We start from the raw sequence: 17,721 nt of genomic DNA on the forward strand, positions 1-17,721 counted from the left end.
GGGTTAGATTAGGGGTATGTGGGTGGTGGGTTGTAATGTTGGGGGGGGGTATTGAATGTTTTTTTTTACAGGCAAAAGAGCAGAATTCTTTTGGGCATGCCCCGCAAAAGGCCCTTTTAAGGGCTGGTAAGGTAAAAGAGCTTTTCAATTTTTATTTTAGAATAGGGTAGGGCATTTTTTTATTTTGGGGGGGGCTTTGTTATTTTATTAGGGGGCTAAGAGTAGGTGTAATTAGTTTAAAATTGTTGTAATATTTTTATAATGTTTGTAAATAATTTTTTTATTTTTTGTAACAGTTCTTTTTTAATTTTTTGTACTTTAGTTAGTGTATTTATTTGTAGGTATTTGTATTTAATTAATTTATTCATAGTTTAGTGTTAGGTTTAATTGTAACTTAGGTTAGGATTTATTTTACAGGTAATTTTGTAATTATTTTAACTAGGTAGCTATTAAATAGTTAATAACTATTTAATAGCTATTGTACCTGGTTAAAATAAATACAAAGTTGCCTGTAAAATAAATATAAACCCTAAAATAGCTACAATATAATTATTATTTATATTGTAGCTATATTAGGGTTTATTTTACAGGTAAGTATTTAGCTTTAATTAATTTATTTAATAAGATTTATTTTATTTCGTTAGATAAAAATTATATTTAACTTAGGGGGGTGTTAGGGTTTGGGTTAGACTTAGCTTTGGGGGTTAATACATTTATTAGAGTAGCGGTGAGGTCCGGTCGGCAGATTAAGGTAGCGGCGACGTTGGGGGGGCAGATTAGGGGTTAATAAATATTATGTAGGGGTTGGCGGTGTTAGGGGCAGCAGATTAGGGGTACATAGGGATAATGTAGGTTGCGGCGGTGTGCGGTCAGCAGATTAGGGGTTAAAAATATTTAATAGAGTGGCGGCGATGTGGGGGGGCCTCGGTTTAGGGGTACATAGGTAGTTTATAGGTGTTAGTGTACTTTAGAGCACAGTAGTTAAGAGCTCTATAAACCGGCGTTACCCCAGAAAGCTCTTAACTCCTGGCTTTTCTCTGCGGCTGGAGTCGTGTCTTTAGATTTCTAACGCTCACTTCAGCCAAGACTCAAAATACCGGCGTTAGAATGATCCCATTGAAAAGATAGGATACGCAATTGACGTAAGGGGATCTGCGGTATGGAAAAGTCGCGGCTGGAAAGTGAGCGTTAGACCCTTTCCTGACTGACTCTAAATACCAGCGGGCGGCCAAAACCAGCGTTAGGACCCCCTAACGCTGGTTTTGACGGCTAACGCAGAACTCTAAATCTAGGCGATTGTTTTTATTATATACTCTATATGCGTACAAGCACACACACCATGACGCATCTTTTAAGGGACAGGCATAGCGCATCATCAAACCACTCTGTATAGTGCGCACTTTCTATTTAATTTCGCGCCATCCTTCTCTACTTGAAAAACACCCCCCCACAACACCCTGCGCTCTAAATTGCGCATCGACAGGGCTATACAAGCTTGACGCATTTTTATATCATCATGTTACATTGCATTATTTATGCGTTTTTTAAACAACATTATTGTTTAAAAAATTATTTTGTGAAAATCTGACTTTAATGGTTCTCTGTGTTACTGCTTAGCACTTTTAAAGTCTTTTGCAAATGATATACAGGGAGCATAATTTTTCCTATTCCTCAAAGCTTGCTAAAAAGAAGGGGTTATAATAGTATATTATTGCAACTTTAATTTTTATATTTTCTTTGCCATAATGGAGCAGCACTATCTTGTCCCTGAAGTTATCATAGGAACTGAGCCGGTTGAACACCTTTCTACCAAAGCTAAGTGTGCTTATTGTAAAACAGCTCATGTATGTGGCTCATGCTTAGATTTTTTTATTGCATATATCGATCTAATGATGTTTCTATGTGTACAAATGCCCCTACTGTTTCTTCCTTACAGATGGATGCAGATGGTGTACCCCCAGCAATGAAAAAGTTTATTGCTGCCGCCATTACAAAGGCCCTGCCTGCACTACTGCCTTCAAATAAACGAAAAAGGTCAGTCCAGATTTTACCTTCTACTAGTAATATATGTACTGACCAACAAAATTCTGAAGTATCTTCAAATGATGAGGATTCCTCTGATACTGATGCTCCCTTATCAGACACAGAACCTGATAATTCCTCCTTTTTATTTAAAATTAATTTGTTCTCTTTTTAATGAAGTCTTAGGGGTTTATTTATTATTGTGCAGACGGACATGATACAATGTAGCGTATCATGTCTGCCGCACAGCGATAAATGCCAACAGCATACGCTGTCAGCAATTTATTATTGCACCAGCAGTTCTTGTGAACTGCTGGTGCAATGCCACCCCCTGCAGATTCGCAGCTAATCGGCCACTAGCAGGGGGTGTCAATCCACCCGACTGTATTCGATCGGGTTGATTTCTGTCCACCGCCTCAGAGCAGACGGACAGGTTATGGAGCAGCGGTCTTTAGATCGCTGCTTCATAACTTCTGTTTCCGGTGAGCCTGAAGGCTCGCCGGAAAACACGGGGCATCAAGCTCTGTATGGAGCTTGATAAATTGACCCCCAAGTCACTTTAGTGATTGAAGAAGCGAAACCTTCTGATGATAAACCCTGTAATCATTTGAATTCAGTTTATAAAACTGCTGTCGATCTCCCTGAGTTTTTCCCTATACCTGATGCTGTTTCTGATATGATTGATAAAGAATGATCTAAACTAGGTGTCTTTTAACCCTTCTTCAAGGTTTAAAAAACTATATCCTTTACCTACTGCTAACTTGGAGTTATCGGAAAGTCCCCAAAGTTGATGGGGCCATTTCCACTCTAGCTAAACGTACTACTACACCTTTAGAAGACAGTACTTTTTTAAAAGACACCTTTAGATAGAAAACTTGAATCTTATCTAAGAATGGCATATTTACATACTTGCTATATATAGACCAGCCATATCTATTGCTGACGTAGCTGCTGCTTCTACTTTCTGGTTATCCAGTCTTGCTCAGCAGCTATCTACCGACCCTGACTATACCAATATTTTGAATTTACTTCAACATGCAAATAATTTATTTGCAATGCAGTATTTGATATCATAAAAATTAACATCAAAACTATGTCTTTAGCTATTCTTACCAGAAGAGCTCTATGGCTTAAATCATGGAATGCTGGCTGATACGGTATCTAAAACCAGATTACTATCTCTTTCTTTCCAAGGAAAGAAATTATTTGGGTCTCAACTGGATTCTATTATTTCTACTATTACAGGAAGTAATAGAGTGTTTCTTCCCCAAGACAAAAAGTCTAAAGGAAATTTTAAGGCTGACAACCCTTTTTCGTACCTTTCGTCAGAACAGGAAACAGAAGACTGCCTCCAGAAGACAAATCCAAGCAGTATAAGAAACCTAATCCAGCCTCTAAGACCTCATGAAGGTGCAGTCCCCAATTCAGTACTTCTGGTAGGGGGCAGATTAAACCTTTTAAAAAAAATTTGTTTAGAATCTGTCCAAAATCCCTGGATTCAGAACATTATTTCTCAGGGATATCGAAGTGGATTCAGAATACAGCCTCCTATGGGGAGTTTTTTTCTCACCCATATTCCAAAACAGCCTATGAAAGCCCAAGCATTTCAAAAATCTGTTTCGGATCTGGAAAATATGGGAGTAATTGTTCCAGTACCTTTGCAGGAACAAGGGATGGGATTTTATTCAAATCTCTTCATTGTACCAAAAAAGAAAAATTATTTCAGACCAATTTTGGAACTGAAAACTCTAAACAAATTTGTAAGAATTCCATCTTTAAAAATGGAAACTATAAGGACTATCCTGCCTTTTGTTTAACAAGGTCACTTTATATCCACAACAGATTTACAGGATGCTTACCTTCACATCCCAACCCACCCAGAACATTACCAGTTTCTGAGGCTCTCCTTTTAGGAAAAGCATTACCAGTGTGTTGCTCTCCCGTTTGGACTAGCAACAGCTCCAAGAATATTTACAAAGGTTCTCAGTGCCCTTTTATCTGTAATCAGAATGCAGGGTATTGCGGTATTTCCTTATTTGGACAATATCTTGGTACTAGCTCAATATTTTCATTTAGCAGAATCTCACACAAAACAACTATTGTTGTTTCTTCAAAGACATGGTTGGAGTATCAATTTACCAAAGAGTTCCTTGATTCCTTAAACAAAAGTAACCTTTTTAGGTTTCCAGATAAAATCAGTGTCCATGTAAAGAGACAAATAAAATTGGTTTCAGCTTCTCTAAACCTTCAGTCTCTTTCATTCCCTTCAGTGGCTATGTGTATGGAAGTACTAGGCCTCATGATTGCAGCATCGGACGTGATCCCATTTGCTCGTTCTCGTTTACATATGAGACCTCTTCAGCTTTGTATGCTACGTTAATGGTGCAAGGATTATACTCAAATATCACAACAGATATTCTTAGATCCCAATACGCACCTTTCTCTGCTCTAACTTGATGGTTAAATCACCACTCTATTCTTCAGGGGGCTTACTTTGCTCGTCCTACCTGGTCTGTGATCACCATGGATGCAAGTCTTACAGGTTGGGGAGCTGTTTGGAGAACCCTGACAGCACAAGGAGTTTGAAATCCTCGGAAGGCGAGGTTACCAATAAATATTTTGGAACTCCGTGCTCTCTTCAGGACCCTTCAAGCTTGACCTCTATTAAAGAGAGAGCCTTATCTCCATTTTCAGACAGACAATATCATGACAGTGGCCTATGTCAATCATCAAGGGGGAACTCGAAGCCATGACAGATGTATCTTGAATCCTTCCTTAGGCAGAAACCAACTCCTGCCTCATCAATGTGATACATATCTCAGGTGTAGACAACTGGGAGGCAGATTATTTCAGTTGTCAGTCCCTACATCCAGGAGAGAATTCTCTCTACCAAGATGTGTTCTATCTGATTGTACAACTTTGAGGCCTGCCAGAAATAGATGTGATGGCCTCTTGTTTGAACAAGAAACTTCCAAGGTACCTTGTGAGGTACATGGATTCACAGACAGAGGTGTTGGATGCTCTAGCAGTGCCCTGGTCTTACCAACGTGCTTATATATTCCTTCCTCTGGTTCTGCTTCCCAGAGTGATTTCCAAAATAAAATGGAACAGTTGTTTGTAATCCCGCCAGCGTGGCGTCACAGGATTTGGTATGCGGATTTGGTCCGAATATTCAGTTGCCCACTCTGGCCTCTTCCTCTAAGGCCAGACTTTCGGTCTCAAGGTCCCCTCTTTCATTCAGATCTAAAGTCTCTAAACTTATTGGTATGGAAATTGAACGCTTAGTTGTCAGTCATAGAGGATTCTCTGACTCTCTGATTAACACTATGATTCAGGTCCGCAAGCCTGTTTCTAGAGAACTCTATCACAAAGTTTGGAAAACGTATATTTCGTGGTGTACTACACATGATTATTCCTGGCATTCTTTTAGAATTCCTAGGATTTTCCAGTTTCTTCAGGATGGTTTAGATAAGGGTTTATCTGCCAATACCCTGAAAGGACAAATCTCTGCCCTTTTTGTAATGTTTTAAATGAAAATTGCTAATCTTCCTGAAATTCATTGCTTAATCCAGATTAAACTTATTAGTCCTATTTCTCCTTTTTGGAGTCTTAACTTAGTATTAAAAGTCATACAGGCTCCTCCCTTTGAGCCTATGCATACATTGGACATTAAACTACTTTCTTTCTGCTAGAAGAGTTTCTGAATTGTCTGCTATCTTTTGTGAGTCTCCTTATCTGATTTTTCATCAGGATAAAGCTGTTTTGCGGACAACTATAAAAATGTTTACCTAAAGTTGTTAACTCACACAACATTAATAGGGAAATTATAGTTCCCTGCTTGTGTCCTAATCCAAAACATGCTATTGAAAAATCCTTACATTCTTTGGATGTTGTTAGAGCATTGAAATATGTTGATGCTACTAAGGATTTCAGACAGACTTCTAGTCTGTTTGTTCTGTTTTCTGGTACTAAGAAAGGCCAGAAGGCCTTGGCTATTTCTTTAACCTCTTGATTTGAAACTTTTCATTCACAAAGCTTATTTGGAGGCGGGTCAGCCTCTGTCTCAAAGAATTATAGCTCATTGTACTAGATTGGTTGCCACATCTTGGGCTTTCAAAAATGAGGCTTCAGTTGATCAAATTTGCAAAGCGGACACTTGCAGGCCCATTTATCAAGCTCCGTATGGAGCTTGAAGGGCCGTGTTTCTGGCGAGTCTTCAGACTCGCCAGAAACACAACTTATGAAGCAGCGGTCTAAAGACCGCTGCTCCATAACCCTGTTCGCCTGCTCTGAACAGGCGGACAGGAATCGCCGGACATCAACCCGATCGAATACGATCGGGTTGATTGACAGCTCCCTGCTGGCGGCCGATTGGCCGCGAGTCAGCAGGGGGCGGCGTTGCACCAGCAGCTCTTGTGAGCTGCTGGTGCAATGTTAAATGCGGAGAGCGTATTGCTCTCCGCATTTAGCGAGGTCTTGCGGACCTGATCCGCAGTGTCGGATCAGGTCCGCAAGCCCTTTGATAAATGGGCCTGTTGGTCTTCTCTGCATACCTTTACAAAATGTTACCATTTTGATGTTTTTGCATTCGTCAGAAGCAGCTTTTGATAGAAAGGTCCTTCAGGCAGTTGTCTCAGTATAATTGTGCCTATATTTATTTTTTTTGTCATAAAGACATTATTTGAGTTTTGTATTTAATCTCTTAGCGAAAAAAAACAGAATTTATGTTTACCTGATAAATTACTTTCTCCAACGGTGTGTCCGGTCCACGGCGTCATCCTTACTTGTGGGATATTCTCCTCCCCAACTGGCAAAGAGCCCAGCAAAGCCGGTCACATGATCCCTCCTAGGCTCCGCCTACCCCAGTCATTCGACCGACGTTAAGGAGGAATATTTGCATAGGAGAAACCATATGGTACCGTGGTGACTGTAGTTAAAAAAAAAATAAATAAATTATCAGACCTGATTAAAAAACCAGGGCGGGCCGTGGACCGGACACACCGTTGGAGAAAGTAATTTATCAGGTAAACATAAATTCTGTTTTCTCCAACATAGGTGTGTCCGGTCCACGGCGTCATCCTTACTTGTGGGAACCAATACCAAAGCTTTAGGACACGGATGAAGGGAGGGAGCAAATCAGGTCACCTAAATGGAAGGCACCACGGCTTGCAAAACCTTTCTCCCAAAAATAGCCTCAGAAGAAGCAAAAGTATCAAACTTGTAAAATTTGGTAAAAGTGTGCAGTGAAGACCAAGTCGCTGCCCTACATATCTGATCAACAGAAGCCTCGTTCTTGAAGGCCCATGTGGAAGCCACAGCCCTAGTGGAATGAGCTGTGATTCTTTCGGGAGGCTGCCGTCCGGCAGTCTCGTAAGCCAATCTGATGATGCTTTTAATCCAAAAAGAGAGAGAGGTAGAAGTTGCTTTTTGACCTCTCCTTTTACCAGAATAAACAACAAACAAGGAAGATGTTTGTCTAAAATCCTTTGTAGCATCTAAATAGAATTTTAGAGCGCGAACAACATCCAAATTGTGCAACAAACGTTCCTTCTTTGAAACTGGTTTCGGACACAGAGAAGGTACGATAATCTCCTGGTTAATGTTTTTGTTAGAAACAACTTTTGGAAGAAAACCAGGTTTAGTACGTAAAACCACCTTATCTGTATGGAACACCAGATAAGGAGGAGAACACTGCAGAGCAGATAATTCTGAAACTCTTCTAGCAGAAGAGATTGCAACTAAAAACAAAACTTTCCAAGATAATAACTTAATATCAACGGAATGTAAGGGTTCAAACGGAACCCCCTGAAGAACTGAAAGAACTAAATTGAGACTCCAAGGAGGAGTCAAAGGTTTGTAAACAGGCTTAATTCTAACCAGAGCCTGAACAAAGGCTTGAACATCTGGCACAGCTGCCAGCTTTTTGTGAAGTAACACAGACAAGGCAGAAATCTGTCCCTTCAGGGAACTTGCAGATAATCCTTTTTCCAATCCTTCTTGAAGGAAGGATAGAATCTTAGGAATCTTAACCTTGTCCCAAGGGAATCCTTTAGATTCACACCAACAGATATATTTTTTCCAAATTTTGTGGTAAATCTTTCTAGTTACAGGCTTTCTGGCCTGAACAAGAGTATCGATAACAGAATCTGAGAACCCTCGCTTCGATAAGATCAAGCGTTCAATCTCCAAGCAGTCAGCTGGAGTGAAACCAGGTTCGGATGTTCGAACGGACCCTGAACAAGAAGGTCTCGTCTCAAAGGTAGCTTCCAAGGTGGAGCCGATGACATATTCACCAGATCTGCATACCAAGTCCTGCGTGGCCACGCAGGAGCTATCAAGATCACCGACGCCCTCTCCTGATTGATCCTGGCTACCAGTCTGGGGATGAGAGGGAACGGCGGGAACACATAAGCTAGTTTGAAGGTCCAAGGTGCTACTAGTGCATCCACTAGAGCCGCCTTGGGATCCCTGGATCTGGACCCGTAGCAAGGAACTTTGAAGTTCTGACGAGAGGCCATCAGATCCATGTCTGGAATGCCCCACAGCTGAGTGACTTGGGCAAAGATTTCCGGATGGAGTTCCCACTCCCCCGGATGCAATGTCTGACGACTCAGAAAATCCGCTTCCCAATTTTCCACTCCTGGGATGTGGATAGCGGACAGGTGGCAGGAGTGAGACTCCGCCCATAGAATGATTTTGGTCACTTCTTCCATCGCTAGGGAACTCCTTGTTCCCCCCTGATGGTTGATGTACGCAACAGTTGTCATGTTGTCTGATTGAAACCGTATGAACTTGGCCCTCGCTAGCTGAGGCCAAGCCTTGAGAGCATTGAATATCGCTCTCAGTTCCAGAATATTTATCGGTAGAAGAGATTCTTCCCGAGACCAAAGACCCTGAGCTTTCAGGGATCCCCAGACCGCGCCCCAGCCCATCAGACTGGCGTCGGTCGTGACAATGACCCACTCTGGTCTGCGGAATGTCATCCCTCGTGACAGGTTGTCCAGGGACAGCCACCAACGGAGTGAGTCTCTGGTCCTCTGATTCACTTGTATCTTCGGAGACAAGTCTGTATAATCCCCATTCCACTGACTGAGCATGCACAGTTGTAATGGTCTTAGATGAATGCGCGCAAAAGGAACTATGTCCATAGCCGCTACCATCAACCCGATCACTTCCATGCACTGAGCTATGGAAGGAAGAGGAACGGAATGAAGTATCCGACAAGAGTCTAGAAGCTTTGTTTTTCTGGCCTCTGTCAGAAATATCCTCATTTCTAAGGAGTCTATTATTGTTCCCAAGAAGGGAACCCTTGTTGACGGAGATAGAGAACTCTTTTCCACGTTCACTTTCCATCCGTGAGATCTGAGAAAGGCCAGGACGATGTCCGTGTGAGCCTTTGCTTGAGGAAGGGACGACGCTTGAATCAGAATGTCGTCCAAGTAAGGTACTACAGCAATGCCCCTTGGTCTTAGCACAGCTAGAAGGGACCCTAGTACCTTTGTGAAAATCCTTGGAGCAGTGGCTAATCCGAAAGGAAGCGCCACGAACTGGTAATGCTTGTCCAGGAATGCGAACCTTAGGAACCGATGATCTTCCTTGTGGATAGGAATATGTAGATACGCATCCTTTAAATCCACCGTGGTCATGAATTGACCTTCCTGGATGGAAGGAATAATAGTTCGAATGGTTTCCATCTTGAACGATGGAACCTTGAGAAACTTGTTTAAGATCTTGAGATCTAAGATTGGTCTGAACGTTCCCTCTTTTTTGGGAACTATGAACAGATTGGAGTAGAACCCCATCCCTTGTTCTCTTAATGGAACAGGATGAATCACTCCCATTTTTAACAGGTCTTCTACACAATGTAAGAATGCCTGTCTTTTTATGTGGTCTGAAGACAACTGAGACCTGTGGAACCTCCCCCTTGGGGGAAGTCCCTTGAATTCCAGAAGATAACCTTGGGAGACTATTTCTAGCGCCCAAGGATCCAGAACATCTCTTGCCCAAGCCTGAGCGAAGAGAGAGAGTCTGCCCCCCACCAGATCCGGTCCCGGATCGGGGGCCAACATTTCATGCAGTCTTGGTAGCAGTGGCAGGTTTCTTGGCCTGCTTTCCCTTGTTCCAGCCTTGCATTGGTCTCCAAGCTGGCTTGGCTTGAGAAGTATTACCCTCTTGCTTAGAGGACGTAGCACCTCGGGCTGGTCCGTTTCTACGAAAGGGACGAAAATTAGGTTTATTTTTTGCCTTGAAAGGCCGATCCTGAGGAAGGGCGTGGCCCTTACCCCCAGTGATATCAGAGATAATCTCTTTCAAGTCAGGGCCAAACAGCGTTTTCCCCTTGAAAGGAATGTTAAGTAGCTTGTTCTTGGAAGACGCATCAGCCGACCAAGATTTCAACCAAAGCGCTCTGCGCGCCACAATAGCAAACCCAGAATTCTTAGCCGCTAACCTAGCCAATTGCAAAGTGGCGTCTAGGGTGAAAGAATTAGCCAATTTGAGAGCATTGATTCTGTCCATAATCTCCTCATAAGGAGGAGAATCACTATCGACCGCCTTTATCAGCTCATCGAACCAGAAACATGCGGCTGTAGCGACAGGGACAATGCATGCAATTGGTTGTAGAAGGTAACCCTGCTGAACAAACATCTTTTTAAGCAAACCTTCTAATTTTTTATCCATAGGATCTTTGAAAGCACAACTATCCTCTATGGGTATAGTGGTGCGTTTGTTTAAAGTGGAAACCGCTCCCTCGACCTTGGGGACTGTCTGCCATAAGTCCTTTCTGGGGTCGACCAAAGGAAACAATTTTTTAAATATGGGGGGAGGGACGAAAGGAATACCGGGCCTTTCCCATTCTTTATTAACAATGTCCGCCACCCGCTTGGGTATAGGAAAAGCTTCTGGGAGCCCCGGCACCTCTAGGAACTTGTCCATTTTACATAGCTTCTCTGGGATGACCAACTTGTCACAATCATCCAGAGTGGATAATACCTCCTTGAGCAGAATGCGGAGATGTTCCAACTTAAATTTAAATGCAATCACATCAAGTTCAGCCTGTTGAGAAATGTTCCCTGAATCAGTAATTTCTCCCTCAGACAAAACCTCCCTGGCCCCATCAGACTGGGTTAGGGGCCCTTCAGAGATATTAGTATCAGCGTTGCCATGCTCTTCAGTATCTAAAACAGAGCAGCCGCGCTTACGCTGACAAGTGTTCATTCTGGCTAAAATGTTTTTGACAGAATTATCCATTACAGCCGTTAATTGTTGCATAGTAAGGAGTATTGGCGCGCTAGATGTACTAGGGGCCTCCTGAGTGGGCAAGACTCGTGTAGACGAAGGAGGGAATGATGCAGTACCATGCTTACTCCCCTCACTTGAGGAATCATCTTGGGCATCATTGTCATTATCACATAAATCACATTTATTTAAATGAATAGGAATTCTGGCTTCCCCACATTCAGAACACAGTCTATCTGGTAGTTCAGACATGTTAAACAGGCATAAACTTGATAACAAAGTACAAAAACGTTTTAAAATAAAACCGTTACTGTCACTTTAAATTTTAAACTGAACACACTTTATTACTGCAATTGCGAAAAAACATGAAGGAATTGTACAAAATTCACCAAATTTTCACCACAGTGTCTTAAAGCCTTAAAAGTATTGCACACCAAATTTGGAAGCTTTAACCCTTAAAATAACGGAACCGGAGCCGTTTTAAACTTTAACCCCTTTACAGTCCCTGGTATCTGCTTTGCTGAGACCCAACCAAGCCCAAAGGGGAATACGATACCAAATGATGCCTTCAGAAAGTCTTTTCTAAGTATCAGAGCTCCTCACACATGCGACTGCATGCCATGCCTCTCAAAAACAAGTGCGCCACACCGGCGCGAAAATGAGGCTCTGCTTATGCTTTGGGAAAGTCCCTAAGTAATAAGGTGTCTAATACAGTGCCTGCCGATATTCTTATATCAAAATACCCAGATAAAATGATTCCTCAAGGCTAAATATGTGTTAATAATGAATCGATTTAGCCCAGAAAAGTCTACAGTCTTAATAAGCCCTTGTGAAGCCCTTATTTATGATCGTAATAAACATGGCTTACCGGATCCCATAGGGAAAATGACAGCTTCCAGCATTACATCGTCTTGTTAGAATATGTCATACCTCAAGCAGCAAGAGACTGCATACTGTTCCCCCAACTGAAGTTAGTAGCTCTCAACAGTCCTGTGTGGAACAGCCATGGATTTTAGTTACGGTTGCTAAAATCATTTTCCTCATACAAACAGAAATCTTCATCTCTTTTCTGTTTCTGAGTAAATAGTACATACCAGCACTATTTCAAAATAACAAACTCTTGATTGAATAATAAAAACTACAGTTAAACACTAAAAAACTCTAAGCCATCTCCGTGGAGATGTTGCCTGTACAACGGCAAAGAGAATGACTGGGGTAGGCGGAGCCTAGGAGGGATCATGTGACCGGCTTTGCTGGGCTCTTTTCCTGTTGGGGAGGAGAATATCCCACAAGTAAGGATGACGCCGTGGACCGGACACACCTATGTTGGAGAAAAGCTGTTTTTTTTAATTTTATCTCTCCCTTTCTTGTTACTCCTGGACTTCCACATCTTGGGTATTATATCTCATACATACCAGCTTGTGGACTCTCGCCACCTATATGAACGAAAACATAATTTATGTAAGAACTTACCTGATAAGATAATATATTTTATGGTGGCGAGAGTTCACGAGGCCCCACCAATTTGTGGTTATATTTTTGTTTAAAAAAGCATATATTTTTTTCTGCTCCTTTTTATTGGCTTTTACTCCTTAAACACCTCACCATTTTGCTATTCGTAAAACTGAGGTATGTGTGAGGCGGGAAATGTATTTATAGGCTTTTGAGGTTTGAGAAACTTTGCCTCCTCTTTGTAGGAATGTATATCCCATACGTAACAGCTTGTGGACTCTCGCCACCATGAAAGAAATGAATTTATCAGGTAAATTCTTCCATAAATTATGTTTTTTGTAATCTTTATATTTTGTGAGTATAGTTTTACTTAATATAGAAAAAAATGTCCCTTTATGTCTGCTTGCCCTAATGAAAGTTATAGCATACTGAACAAAATAGACAATACCATTGATGAGTCTCAATTCTGTTTTGGACAAAATAAGTTCATACCCAAGTTTTCGTCATGTCAATATGATACTGTACTATTGTGTAATTTTCATGTGTGTTTTTTTTTGTAGATCACTGACTCCTGGATTAAAACCCTACGTATGGTATTTCTCATATTTAAAGGACAACTAAATGCAGTAGATATGCATAATTAACACATGCACATAAAAAAGACAATGCAATAACACCTAATCTAAATTTGAAATAAGCAGTGGATTTTTTTTCTGTCAAATTTATTTTGTCTCCCAATATATCCGGTAGCCTGTATCATGTGATAGACATTAGCAAATTACAGAGTAGTATACATATACCCTGTGAGCTTGTGCACATGCTCGGTAGGAGCTTGGACCCCAGAAAGTGTGTATATAAAAAGAAATACATTGGATAGTGTATTTATACTGCATACTCTTTCTGAATTATAAAAGTTTATTTTGACTTGAGTGTCCCTTTAAGTTTCCCTAGCAACTTCTTTTTTTTTTTTTTAACCCTGGTGTACAGACCTAAGCAGAATGCATAAGCATCACAATATAAATGTACTATAAGGCTTGGTACAATAATATACAAACAGCTTAAAGTGAATGTAAAGTTTCATCAAGTAGTGCCCGTTTTTTAAAAATACTATTAAAAACAGGGGCACTTTAATTGATGAAACTTTACATTGCACCATATTTGTAGAAATACCTCTTCGTCTTGAAAGCTGCTCCAGCTGCTCTCCAGCCTGTCGCAAGCCTCTTGCTACGTCAGCAATGACGATTCCTGCATCCTCCAATCACGTTTCCTCCCCACCCAGGGGAAGCATTGCCTAAAGCAACGCCGTGATTGGAGAAAGGCCAGAATCGTCATTTCTGACGTAGGAAGAGGCTTGCGACGGGCGGGGGAAGCGACATCATCAGTGATCTGGCTTTCAAGACAAAGAGGATTTCTATAAATATGGTGCAATGTAAAGTTTCATCAATTAAAGTGCCCCTGTTTTTAATAGTATTTTTAAAAAACGGGCACTACTTTACATTAACTTTAAGCAACTTTAAGCAACATACTTAACTGTAACAAAATACGGAACATAGAGATGTATTCCAATCTTCTCAATAAACTTTTTGCATGTATTAACACAGTAATGTTATTTTAAAGTTTTAAGCAATCAATCCATTACAAGAGCAGGTTTTATTATGTTTCAGATGACTTTGTAAGGAACATAGAGATGTATTCCAATCTTCTCAATAAACTTTTTGAATGTATTAACACATAGAGATGTATTCCAATCTTCTCAATAAACTTTTTGAATGTATTAACACAGTAATGTTATTTTAAAGTTTTAAGCAATCAATCCATTACAAGAGCAGGTTTTATTATGTTTCAGATGACTTTGTAAGGAGTTAACTTATTAGATATGTGATACTGAAACCGTTACAAACCTTATTGTTATAATTTTTCTCTGTATTTTTTACATCAGAAGTCAAATGATATTTTTTGAAGAACTCTACCCTGTTAAAAAAAAAAAAAACATTATCCACTATAGAAGAACAGCACATCTAGGGGGGTAGTTATCAACACGTCTACTTTACCTGCCTTCGCCGGTTCAATACGCCCGCCTAAGCTCACCTACCATCGCCGCGGACCTGCAAAATTTCGCCTAAGTTATCAATAAAGCTGTCAAAAAGCCGTGCACCAAGTACGGGGCGATGAGCAGCGGACTGTGGGAGTTATCACTCATCCGATCTCACTGCTCTTCGGCTTTTTCCCAGCTTTATTGCTAGCCTGTCACTAAGCACCCACACTAAACTACACTGTTCTACCCCCTATACCGGCGCCCCCGGAGCCCCCCGCAACTCAATAAAGTTATTAACCCCTAAACCGCCGCTCCTAGACCCGCCGCAACTCTTATAAATGTATTAACCCCTAAACCGCCGCTCCCGGACACCGCCGCCACCTACATTATACCTAGTAACCCCTATCCTGCCCCCCCTATACCGCCGCCCTCTATAATAAATTTATTAACCCCTATCCTGCCGATCCCGGACCTCGCCGCAACTAAATTGTTTAACCCCTAAACCGCCGCTCCCGGACCCCGCCGCAACCTATATTAAACTTATTAACCCCTAATCTGCCCCCCCTACACCGTCGCCACCTATAATAAATGTATTAACCCCTATCCTGCCCCCCCCTACACCGCCGCCACTGTAATAAATTTATTAACCCCTAAACCTAAGTCTAACACTAACCCTAAAACCCCCCTAACTTAAATATTAATTAAATAAATCTAAATAATATTTCTCTTATTAAATAAATTAATCCTATTTAAAACTAAATACTTACCTTTAAAATAAACCCTAATATAGCTACAATATAAATAATAATTATATTGTAGCTATCTTAGGATTTATTTTTATTTTACAGGCATCTCTTTCAATTTATTTTAACTAGGTACAATAGCTATTAAATAGTTATTAACTATTTAATAGCTACCTAGCTAAAATAAAGAGAAATTTACCTGTAAAATAAATCCTAACCTAAGTTACAATTAAACCTAACACTACACTATACTTAAATAAATTATTCCTATTTAAAACTAAATACTTACCTGTAAAATAAACCCTAAGACAGCTACAATGTAATTAATAATTACATTGTAGCTATTTTAGGATTTATATTTATTTTACAGGTAACTTGGTATTTATTTTAGCTAGTTAGAATAGTTATTAAATAGTTATTAACTATTTAATAACTACCTAGCTAAAAGAAATACAAAATTACCTGTAAAATAAATCCTAACCTAAGTTACAATTAAACCTAACACTTCACTATCATTACATTAATTAAATAAATTAGCTACAAATAACTACAATTAAATTAAATTAAATAAACTAACTAAAGTACAAAAAATAAAAAAGCTAAGTTACAAAAAATAAAAAAAATAAGTTACAAACATTTAAAACATATTACAACAATTTTAAGCTACTTACACCTAATCTAAGCCCCCTAATAAAATAAAGCCCCCCAAAATAAAAAAATGCCCTACCCTATTCTAAATTAAAAAAGTTCAAAGCTCTTTTACCTTACCAGCCCTTAAAAGGGCCTTTTGCGGGGCATGCCCCAAAGAATTCAGCTCTTTTGCCTGTAAAAGAAAAATACAACCCCCCCAACATTAAAACCCACCACCCACATACCCCTAATCTAACCCAAACCCCCCTTAAATAAACCTAACACTACCCCCCTGAAGATCATCCTACCTTTAGTCGTCTTCAGCCAGCCGACCACCGATGGAACGAAGAGGAGATCCAGAGCGGAAGAAGTCTTCATCCAAGCGGCGCTGAAGAAATCTTCCATCCGATGAAGTCTTCATCCAAGCGGCGCTGAAGAAGTCTTCCATCCGATAGAAGTCTTCATCCATGCGGCGTCTTCAATCTTCATCCATCCGGAGCGGAGCGGAGCCATCTTCAGACGAGCCAACGCGGAGCCATCCTCTTCTTCCCGACGACTACCGACGAATGGATATTCCTTTAAGGGACGTCATCCAAGATGGCGTCCCTTCAATTCCGATTGGCTGATAGGATTCTATCAGCCAATCAGAATTAAGGTAGGAAAAATCTGATTGGCTGATTGAATCAGCCAATCAGATTGAAGTTCAATCCGATTGGCTGATCCAATCAGCCAATCAGATTGAGCTTGCATTCTATTGGCTGTTCCGATCAGCCAATAGACTGCAAGCTCAATCTGATTGGCTGATTGGATCAGCCAATCGGATTGAACTTCAATCTGATTGGCTGATTCAATCAGCCAATCAGATTTTTCCTACCTTAATTCCGATTGGCTGATAGAATCCTATCAGCCAATCGGAATTGAAGGGACGCCATCTTGGATGACGTCCCTTAAAGGAATATCCATTCGTCGGTAGTCGTCGGGAAGAAGAGGATGGCTCCGCATCGGCTCGTCTGAAGATTGCTCCGCTCCGCATGGATGAAGATTGAAGACGCTGCATGGATGAAGACTTCTATCGAATGGAAGACTTCTTCAGCGCCGCTTGGATGAAGACTTCATTGGATGGAAGACTTCTTCAGCGCCCCTTGGATGATGACTTCTGCCGCTCCGGATCTCCTCTTCTGTTCCATCGGTGGTCGGCTGGCTGAATACAGCTAAAGGTAGGATGATCTTCAGGGGGGTAGTGTTAGGTTTATTTAAGGGGGGTTTGGGTTAGATTAGGGGTATGTGGGTGGTGGGTTTTAATGTTGGGGGGGGTTTGTATTTTTCTTTTACAGGCAAAAGAGCTGAATTCTTTGGGGCATGCCCCGCAAAAGGCCCTTTTAAGGGCTGGTAAGGTAAAAGAGCTTTGAACTTTTTTAATTTAGAATAGGGTAGGGCATTTTTTTTATTTTGGGGGGCTTTGTTATTTTATTAGGGGGCTTAGATTAGGTGTAAGTAGCTTAAAATTGTTGTAATATGTTTTAAATGTTTGTAACTTATTTTTTTTATTTTTTGTAACTTAGCTTTTTTTATTTTTTGTACTTTAGTTAGTTTATTTAATTT

This window comes from Bombina bombina, chromosome 3 (genome assembly GCF_027579735.1).
Source record: "Bombina bombina isolate aBomBom1 chromosome 3, aBomBom1.pri, whole genome shotgun sequence".
NCBI classification, from domain to species: domain Eukaryota; kingdom Metazoa; phylum Chordata; class Amphibia; order Anura; family Bombinatoridae; genus Bombina; species Bombina bombina.